Genomic DNA, 10,700 nt, shown 5'->3' with positions numbered 1-10,700 from the left:
CAGGGAGGAGACATAAATACTACAGTACACAGGGAGGAGACAGAGAAATACTACAGTACACAGGGAGGAGACAGAAATACTACAGTACACAGGGAGGAGACAGAGAAATACTACAGTACACAGGGAGGAGACAGAAATACTACAGGACACAGGGAGGAGACAGAAATACTACAGTACACAGGGAGGAGACAGGGAAATACTACATTACAAAGGGAGGAGACAGAAATACTACAGTACACAGGGAGGAGACAGGGAAATACTACAGTACACAGGGAGGAGACAGAAATACCACAGTACACAGGGAGGAGACAGGGAAATACTACAGTACACAGGGAGGAGACAGAAATACAGTACTCAGGGAGGAGACAGAAATACTACAGTACTCAGGGAGGAGACAGAGAAATACTACAGTACACAGGGAAGAGACAGAGAAATACTACAGTACTCAGGGAGGAGGAGGAAGAGGAGGGTGGATGAGGAGGAGAATGGAGGAGGAGGAGGAGGAGGACGTCACCCTGCTGAGTGGCTGCTTCAGTCCTCGGGTCTAAAATAGCAGGGAGGCAGCGCCGCCCTCTGCAGCGCGCGGCGGCTCTACGTCAGGCAGCGGCGCACTCAGGAAATTCAAACACAGCTCGTCCACCGCACAGACACACGCATCTCTCTGCTCCAAGGTCACCGAGCCGGCAGCCTGCACGGGACACACACACATAAACACACACACTCCACCGTTCCCTCAAAGGTAAGACAGCATTTCATGTGTGTTTATGGCTGACGGCGCTGAAAGACGAGCCGCCGCTGATCATCGGGAGGATTAAGCGCTCTCGGTGTTGTCGGGGACTCCGCGGTGCGCAGAGATGAGCATGTGCTGCAATGAATGAGAAACATGTGAGGAGAGAGGCTCGGGGTGTGGGTGTGTGTTTGTGTTTGTGTGTGAGTGTGTCCGCTGGATGATTGAATACATTATGTGATGCGTTCAGGAGCCCTTTTTTTTAGGAGAGAAGTGGGACTCCATGTCCGCGCTGTCCTGGAGGAAAACGATCTGGATAGAAAATCTCAGTGGTGACATTTCTGGCTGAGTCCATGTAGGCCCTGGGCACTTAGACTGGCTTCATCCGGTCCCTATCCTTACATCAGCAGCATCATATGATCAGGCTGCAGTGTGGGAGAGTCTCTCTGCTGGATCTTCTCACCTTGTGAGCTCTAGTTTTCCAGATGGGGGTCCAACTTTTACAGGTTTTTGCTCGGGATGACTCCAGGTTATGATGATGAGTCTCTCCCAAAGTAGGTTTGGCTCCAGAAGAGGACTGTTCACTCCTGGTCAGCTGATGAGCAGTAAAAATAACTCCACATGTCACATTGTGCTGGTTTCCTCTGGAAAGTGTGCTGTACTTTTTTATTTTTAACACCAAAACATGGAATCACCCGTTTTCTTTCCCTCCTCTTGCAACTAGTTGCAGTCCAGGAGCATCACGCTCATCTTAAAGGTCACGCAAGATGGCAGTAAGGCCACAGCGCTAAATCATAGTGTAATGAAGAGTCATGTAATCAGAGAACTGACTCAGTGATGTAAGTCTCAAAGCTGGCTAACAGTAGCAGCCTCCATAAGCTAATGGTCATACTGGACCAAGTAAGGCTGTGTCAGCAGAACCACTGAGTGCATTGATGAGTCAGGGTTTGTTTAATATCTTCTGAATTGGACTTTTAATGTAACAGGAAGTCTTTTATTTTATCTCATGTTACATAATCCCGCTTTACAGGCATCTTATTCTCAGTGGCAGTAAAGAGACTTTACAACCAATAAAGGCTGCGATAAGATTCAGTCACATCTGAAGGAACAACTTTTTTATCAGCGTATCAAGACGCTGGTTGGTTGGCACGGAGAAACTTTTTGTGCTATTCTTATCACACGTCTAACACAAATTAGCCCTGAAATAGAAACTGAGGTTCGGCTAAAGGTGCAGTATGTAGTTTTGGGAATGAATTTTAATCAGAAGATAAAGATCTCCATTGACTTCTTTAAGAACAAACTAAATAAACAAACTCTTTGTTTTCATGACTGAATAAACAAACTGACCTTAAAGGACAACACGATCCCATGCTGTTTTAATGTGTTTATATGTGGCGGACCCTGCCACCTTTCCAGCTTCAAACAGTGTTCTGGGACCTTATTCTCCTCTGAGAACAGCTTGTTCATTCACTTATGGAAAAAAATATTTTGTTTGAATTTCCTCTCCAAAACCCACACAGTGCCCTTTTAAAGGAATAGTTTGATGTTTTAGAAAATACATACTCACTCATACTCGCTTTCTTGCTAAGAGCTAGATGACAAGATTGACATCACTCTCGTGTGTGTGACCTAAATATGAATCGCAGCCAGCAGCCGGTTAGCTTAGCTTAGCATAAAGACAGGAAACTGGGGGGACGCAGCTAGCTCGGCTCGGTCCACAGGTAACAAAACCCGCCTCGCAACACCTAAACTCACTAATTAACAGATTATATGTCCTTTGTTTTTAGCTTTACACAGACTGAACTGTATGAACGACACATTGTGGTTTTATGGGGGTCTGTTTTCTGCAAGGATGCAGTCACTTCCTTTAGCTACGTTACCGTGCACTCGTGTGAGATATATCAATCTTCTCGTCTAACTCTTAGTAAGAAAGCGAATGGACATATTTTCCAAAATGTCCAACCGTTCCTTTAAAAAAAGATATTGCATTTGTTGGGAGCAACACACAGTTTGCATCAGCACTCTGTCAAAGTGAAAGTGACAGCTTCCTGTGCATTACTCATCGGTGACAGTGTGTGGTGGAGTCTGCTTGTTGTCAAAGGATGATAGAAGGAGTCCCGGAGCATAGTTTGTTTGCTGTTGTGGAAGATACGCTCTTTTGTCTGAAGTGGATCTGGTCGTGTTTGAGGGAGCTGCTGTGTTTGATGGTCGAGGATGTTACTGATTCTCCTTTTTGTGTTGCTTTCTGGAAAAAGTTAGTAAGTTTGCTCCTAGTGACCTCCATTTTTTTTTCTCTAGTTCCTGCCCCTCATCTGACAGGTGTAACGCTGCCTCTTGTGTCATGTTGTTTCAGTCTCCTTGTGTTTAATGTTGCCCTGCATGTAGTTTCAGTGTGTAAGTAACCTAAACATTCTGTCGTTGTCATTGTCCACACCTTTTGTTTTACTCAAAAGCAGTGGCCTCTCAGATCATGTGGGAAGGAACTTCTTTTTCTTTTTTGGCTGACTGTGATGTCATCACTGTTTCATCATCAGGTGTCAAAGGTCGACATTTTTGTCACAATTGAATTTTTATTGAGGTTGTGTTTGTCTGACCCTGACAGGGCTGTGCTCCTGTGTACCATGCGGACATGAGCACATTTCTGAGGAGGTTTTTTTTAGGTCTGGATCAGGTTCCAAGATCAGGACCTCTCTCCGTGTTCCCTGGGAGAAGTCTGTTGTGGACACAAACCTGCTGTGTGCAAACAGTCCTGCTTGATACAGAGCAAGGCATTGTACTCTACCTTCAGAGCCACTCAACAAAACTAGACATCCATTCTTCAAGCTTTTTTATTTTAATGATCATAATAAAGGAATCCATGATTAAGATGTTTGGCGGACTTTACTAAAGTTCACTACCAAACTGTATAATTGTCGCTCTGTTTGTTGTGGGAGAACAGCACCCTCCTCCTGTTGTGTAAAGATGTATTCAACAGATTTGCCGCCGAATCTGACCCCATGTTAAACATAATGAGGATGATTGATAACATAAGTAAGTATGGAGACTGATAGAAGCTGATAGACTGAAGATGGGGAGGGCTAAACATTAGAGCATCTTTAAACCTGTCAACATATAAAGGGTTTTAACCAAGACAATGAGAATTTAAGTTAATAAGAAAGTTAATTTCTCCTGTATTTTCTTTCTATATATATATTTGCCTTTATTTTAATAGGCAGTCAGGAAATACAGTCAGAAGACAGCAACACAGAACCTTTGCTGTAATCAAACCTTCACTATGTACTTTTGGAGAAGATATTTTAACCGGAAGAGAAAGATCTTCATTTGCCTAAACAAACAAAATAAACAAACTCTCTTTGTTTTCATGACTGAATAAACACAATAAACAAACTGACCTTAAGGACAACACAATGTATACTGTTTTACTTTGTATGCATGTGGCGGACCCTGCCACCTTTCTAGCTTCAAACAGTGTTCTGGGACCTTATTTTCCTCTGAGAGCAGCTTGTTTATTCACTTATGGAAAAAAAAAAGTTCCCAGTGTGTTTAATTACCTCATAAATATTGTAAATATTAAAATTCTGAGCATGAATTTCTTCTCAATCATTAACTCAAAGATGATTTGGTACGGTGACCGATTCTACAGACCCAAAGCATCAGTATTTGTTGAGTTGGTAAAGAGACTCAGAATTCAATTTTTCTTACAAATAGGACGTTTAATTTAAACATTTTGGGGGATTTGAGATCACATTTAAAGTAGAGCTAACATATATTGGTGGACATTAGCTAATTGGCAATATATCAGTATATGTCGGCTGATCAGAAACTTCAGTACAGAAATGCCAAACTAGTTTTGAAGTAACTTAGAAATGGTGTCATCAATAAAAAGTTTATTTTTTTAGCTGTAAAATGTCCCACTTAATATTTTTGTGTATTTATCACACAAAGGAGGTAAAAAAATAAATAAATATTCTACATGTATAATTAAAAGTCCAGGTTTTTCAGGAATATCTGCTAATTAAATCCCACTTTAAAAGCAGCGAGAAGTTGCTAATTGGAAATTGACAGGGTTTTAATTAAGCACTTTACCTCCCAGAGATCACCTGTCAATCAAACTGTGGGTAAATCTAAGAAGCCTCTTCATTAGATTCGTGATTGATGCGTCTGCCACGGCAGAAACTAAAAATACAGCACTTCTAAACTTTAATATTAGAAATGACAGCATCAGTGTCACTCATATCACACTGCATATACTGACTTCATAACCTGGCTGCAGCTGGGTCCGAGGTTCCTTTTTGTGGCATTCGCCAGTTCAGCTTAATCTCCAACATCTATGAAATGCAAGGCATGCGATATTTAACTTCCCTTACATGCAAATATCTACACAAGTCATGAAATCTGAAGGCTCAACATGTTGAAACAAAGATGTGACAGGGATCAGTGCCTCTGCTCTGACCTTCTTCACTCGTTCAGAGGAGTGGAGCGATGGGGGGGAGGGAAGGCTTCGGATTGGATGCTGACTGTGGGTGTTGGCGGCCCACATGGCAAAGTGAAATGGAAAGTCTTCCCAGCGTGCTGTTGTGTCCACAGCGGTGTAGATTTTGGTCAAGGTGATGACCGACTGCTCCTTTTTACGCTGCAGTGGTTCTTTTCACAAGTGCTTAGGAGTATAATGTGTTTTTGTTTTCTGTCAGTGAATCAAACCCAAAACAGAATCAATCATCACACTGAGTCTTCAGCTTTGCAGGTGGGGAGAATTACTCTGCACCGTAGAGGTTTTCCATCCTGCTTTAGCGGTCAGAGGTGTGTTGATGGAAATTTATAGGACAACTTGAACGTTTTCTAATCAAGGTTTCTTCTCCAGGAACTAGCTCAGGGGCCTGAAAGTGCATAGGCTGACAATTGAGTAGAAAGGGTATTATAGTCGGAGTGTATTTTATGGGAAGACCCCTGCCTGGTGGCCTTTTTGATCAGAAAGCAGCTTCGTTTCTCTGGTATTTCTCCTGTTTGCTGGGGCGCGACACCAAGGGCAAGTGTGTTTACTGGATCGTGTGGCGAGATTAGATGTCGCTTTGATAAAAGGAACGAAATGTGTGATTCAGTCAACATTTAGAGAGCTGCTGATTGGGTTAATGATAAACTAAGACTAAAACAAAGTGGGTAGTGTTGCTCGAAGGTTACCTCGGAGCTAATCTCGCGTTGCCATAACTGTAAGTCCCATGAGGCTCGGCTGGGGTGGGGGCAGGTTTGGTGAGGGTCACGCTGGGAGCCGCTGACCGTTAGAGGTCAAGTTTCTTATATTCTGACAGCACCTGTTTATCTGAACTGGAGTGATTGAATACTCAACAAATATTATGCTTCAGAAGCAGATCCTGTATTTTCAGAGATGGATGTCATATATCATATGCAGAGTAAATACTGCGGGAATGATGTCGTCGTGTTCACACGCCAGCACCTGTCAATCAGCTCACCTTCTGTTGTCCTTCACTGCAGTTCTACAGGGCTTCACAAAAGCCCACATTAAGAGACGATTATTAAACGATCCCCGCCTGACGCCGGCCTATCAGTGAAAGTAGAATGAAGTATTTTTCTTCCTCTGAATGGCACCTTTGCGGTCTTTTCTTCCTACTTTAATAGCCACTCAGGGCTGGCTCTAAAAAGTGTATTGAATTCTGAAAGGTCCCAATTTCTCTCCCAATTTCAATTATCTTCCCACACCAGGATTATACATCATATAAAGATACACATTTATTGTACAAAATCAAGTGGAATTTGAGAATTATTGCTTCAGTTAAAGAGATATTAAGGCTTAAAGCTGCACAAGTTTTATATTGACAGTGGATCAAATGACTATGTTTAATGTGAACAGAGTCGCCTGTAGGAATCTGCACTTCCTGTCAGCTCTATGGAGTGTTTTAGCATCTTTCAGCTTATTGTTTTGTTTTTGCGGCCTACAGCTTCACTGTTTTGGTTCAGTCTCATGGCTCTCAATAGCATACTTTATATGCACGTAGCTATTTTCAGCAAAAAACAAACAAACCTTGTTCAAACCAACTCTGCACTATCTGAGCAAGCAAATGGAACATGTTAGCCACTAGCTTGTGAGCATAGTGTAGCATTTAGCAACTGAAAAGTTGAGTTGGTGGTTGGAGAACAGAACCCACAGGAAAAGAACGCTAGTGTTACTTCCTGTCTGCTTAATGCGTCAGTGGGCAACAGTTCGCCAACATGTTAACCACACTGTTTCCCACACATAGACTTCAGCTGGGCGTCAATATGATTACATTAAACTCATTAGGTCTGGAGCTTGTTTTCTTGACAGGCTGCAGCAAGTTTAAGAAACCTACCAGCCGCTTATCAGCTCTACGTAAGTGAGTTGTGGTTGCCTACAGCCTCTTGTATTAATAGCGACGCCCATCCACGCCTCCTGTACTGAAACTCTCCTGAAATACAACACTCAGCTTGGCCCATGTTGTGAATTAAACCTGAGAGCCTGTGTCTGTCCATGATACAAAGAAGGCAGCCTCTTAGGCTTTCTGCCAGAGTGCTAAGTAAAGTCCTTGGAGGGGACACACACACTCTCTCTCACACACACACACACACACAGACAAACACAGTCCAGTCTTGCAGTGCAGAACTATGTAACCCAGTCTGATGAGCCTTTGGCAGTTGGATGATTCGATTATGGAAACACTATTTTGGTTCCTGGACTCCCGCCTTCTCCATGCTGTTGTGTGAGTAGGTTCGCCAAGGTGAAGGTGACCAGTCAACTCAAGTACATGCAGGGGACGCTGGACCAAAACAGACTACGCGCCCAGCAAAACACAAGGACAATGGTTGTTTTGTGTGTGTGTGTGTGTCTCCATGGTTCACGTGGATCTTTTTACCACATGCTCCTAAAATGGGAGGTCTTCTGCTGTTCATTGTGGATATTTAGGAAATGTCTTTGTGTTCTTTTGTTTCTTGTGAATGAATTTTAGGCTTTTGGCACTTAAGCAATCAGTTAATCAGATTAATCAATGCATTTTCTTTCTAGCCATGCTAGCAAATGTGCTTCTAGGGATCAAAATACCTGTTTGCCAGTCCAACACTTGTATATACATTTAGCTTTACTTAGTGTCGAATGCTAATTGGCAAATGTTAGCATGCTAACACACTAAAATAAGATGCTGTGAGTGGTTTACATTATACCTGCTCAACATTTGCATGCCAGCATTGTCATTGTGAGCATGTTTGCATGCTTACCTGAGTATTCAGCTCAAAGCGCAGCTATGCCTACAGCCTCACAGAGCAGCTAGCATGGCCAGAAACTCGATACAATATCGAGCCTCGATACTTTTATGGTGCCGACCGATTTGCCTCAACACTAAACAACAAATTTCCAAACCTTTTTAAGAGATAATCTCATCAGCGTCAGTGAGCCAATGAGTATGCAGCATGCTGGTCGTGCCAAGATCTAATAGTGCTGGTGATTGGCTGTCTCCAGGCGTGCAGGAAAAACACCAGGTTACGTCCAGAGACGGGTGTAACGGGGTCTTTTGTTAAACCGGATTTCATAAAATTGGCATCACATAGTTAAACTTTTGCACACCTGTGGATCGACAGGTGTGCAGGAGAAGATCAAGGATTAATTGAAACATTAAACCTTGTTTCTCAGGGGTCTAAATGATGACCTTATTCTTAATGTGATGTTCAGAGATGGTCTGTTCTGTGATGAGGTCATCTCAGTTATGATTATTTCAGTCACAGCCATCTTCCAAAGTGTATTTTTTCTCCATCATATGATCGTCTCATGCTATATTTTGTCTTCATCAGCTTCTTCATAGCCGAAATTTGTACATGTATTTTTGCCTACTTCTAAGTCCAACCAACTTTGCATTGTTATATTTATCTTATTAGGCTATTTTTATGACATGCGTGTTACTGAAGTAATGGTGTGTACCTCTTTACTGTTACTGAACGCATCATGTGTAGACATCGATGATAACGTGTGGCTCTGTGGGCTGTGTGTAGACGCTGTGTAAGATGAGAAAAACAAATCGTGGCATTCTATGATGAATACGATGATCTGGCCCCTAAGTGACACGCCAAATATCCACCAGGGCTGAGGGTTGTTGAGAGGTGGAATAAAGGCATGCTTGCTTGTAGCTGCTGACCTTCAATGTTTATGTGGAGAAGAAGAAGAAGACGTATTCCTTGGGGGAGCAATGAAATTGTACTATTACCACACAGATTTGGAACATAGTCCAAAATTGTCTTTGAAGTGATAATGAACTATTTCCTGTGGGTGTGGCTCCCATCAAATCAGACCGCAGACACTTTGGTGTCACCAGAGTTCAGTTGACTTGGTCCTCACTTGTGTTTTAGTATGCAGTTGAGAACAGGCTGCTTGCCCGTCACTCCTTTGTCCGGTGGTGTTTTAGTCAGTGTTGTCAGGTGAAGGACGCGACGGAGACGGTGCGTGATGAGGATCTGGGCTTCCAAAGCAAAGACGGAGTGTTGACATTGCAGTGACTCAAAAGTGACTTTGCTTTGTTGGACTTCTTATGTACTTATACGGTCGATCATTCACCAAATTCGTCGAGCTTGTCTGAAAGTTTGCCTTTTTCCTCTCCTCAGATGCTCCTTTTACGGTCAATCAGTTTGGAGCTTCATATTCGAACCCATCATCTTAAGCTGCTTACGAGTTCTGAGGCTCGCTCGCGCATCGTCCGCACGTTCAATCAATCAAAACCAGTATCTACATTGAGTGCTGCTGCGGGCAGCCTGTAATCTGATTAGCATGGATTAGACCACTGTATGGAACTCTGGAAAAAAAGGCATAATCTCTAACTTTGATTAAAGGGGCAATACAAGGGATATACATAGAGGATTATATATTTTCATTCAGCAGGCCGGTTTCAGCAGCTAAGTTAGAGGTGTTTTGTTAGTATTCAAAACCAGCCTCAGCAAAATCTCTGTAGTACATACATAATGTTTGTAAAAATGTCATAATCAATAATAAAGAAGTCTTCAGAATCATCAATGAAGAAGGTGGGTGAGAAAATAACACTGAATTATTCGTTCAGACCCAAAAAGTGAGCTGTTGGCCTCCACACAGGCAGACAGCTTCTCCTTCATGTCTGTATCTCTTCAACGTGATAAAACTCTCTAGATATATATACGTTTTTAAAAACATGGCAAATGCTTTTAATGGCACAGCGGTGAGTCATCTCACTAATGGCTTCCTGCTGACTCGTAGCGTAGAACTCAGTATGTGTTTCTACAACAGCGCAACCCGATCTGGCGAGAGTGGCAACAAGGAAGGAGAGTGACATTATTTATTGATGTTGGCAGGTGATTGTCACGTGTCATCTACAGACACTCTGAAGACTGAAGTGTCCCTTGTAAGGATTTGATGTTCTTGAATGAGGCTTGCTGCTGCAAAATGTATACTTGCACCCACATTACCCGGTGCTGGTTGTTACTTGTCAGCAACAGAAGCACCAAAGCTTCAAAGGACCTCAGTTATGCTTTCAGAAAATTCAACCTGAGATACAGCACTTCCAAAACGAAGCCATTCACACACTGATGGAACAGCCATTTACTGACAATAAGGGTGTTGGCTTTAGAGGAATACCTTAAAGGTGTAACCCAAAGTTGCAGTTTCTTTAAGTAGTAAATTGTTTTGGCAGAGGTTGGAGGAGGGGTGGGACAGATGAATGGCAGGAGGCTGAGGTATGTATGCCTGCAGGTCATAGTGCTGAGAAAATAGTTTGGCTTGACCAACCAGGAGGAAGGAATCTTCTGTTACCCTGACAGAGGAGTCAGTATGGTGACTTGTACCAGCAACTATCTTTGCTTCAGGCTCTTTTTGAATGATTGATGACTACAAACAACAATAACCTATTGCTCTGTTGACCATTCAGTGTGTATTGTGTGTGTGTGTGTGTGTGTGTGTGTGTGTGTGTGTGTGTGTGTGTGTGTGTGTCTTTTT

General features: G+C 42.7%; 1 protein-coding gene across 1 annotated transcript in view; it reads left to right on the top strand.

Moving 5' to 3' along the window:
* Positions 1 to 571: 571 nt before the first annotated feature.
* The window catches only part of LOC311252830 (monocarboxylate transporter 2), a 29,480-nt gene continuing 19,351 nt past the window's right edge, over positions 572 to 10,700 (top strand). Inside the window, exon 1 of the mRNA XM_084346381.1 lies at positions 572 to 739. The gene's annotated coding sequence lies outside the window, so the exon portion shown is untranslated. The remainder of the gene's footprint in view (positions 740 to 10,700) is intronic.

Source organism: Pagrus pagrus (genome assembly GCF_965226575.1).
Source record: "Pagrus pagrus genome assembly, chromosome: 23".
In the NCBI taxonomy this organism is placed as follows: domain Eukaryota; kingdom Metazoa; phylum Chordata; class Actinopteri; order Spariformes; family Sparidae; genus Pagrus; species Pagrus pagrus.
This window is presented reverse-complemented; position numbering and strand designations above follow the sequence as displayed.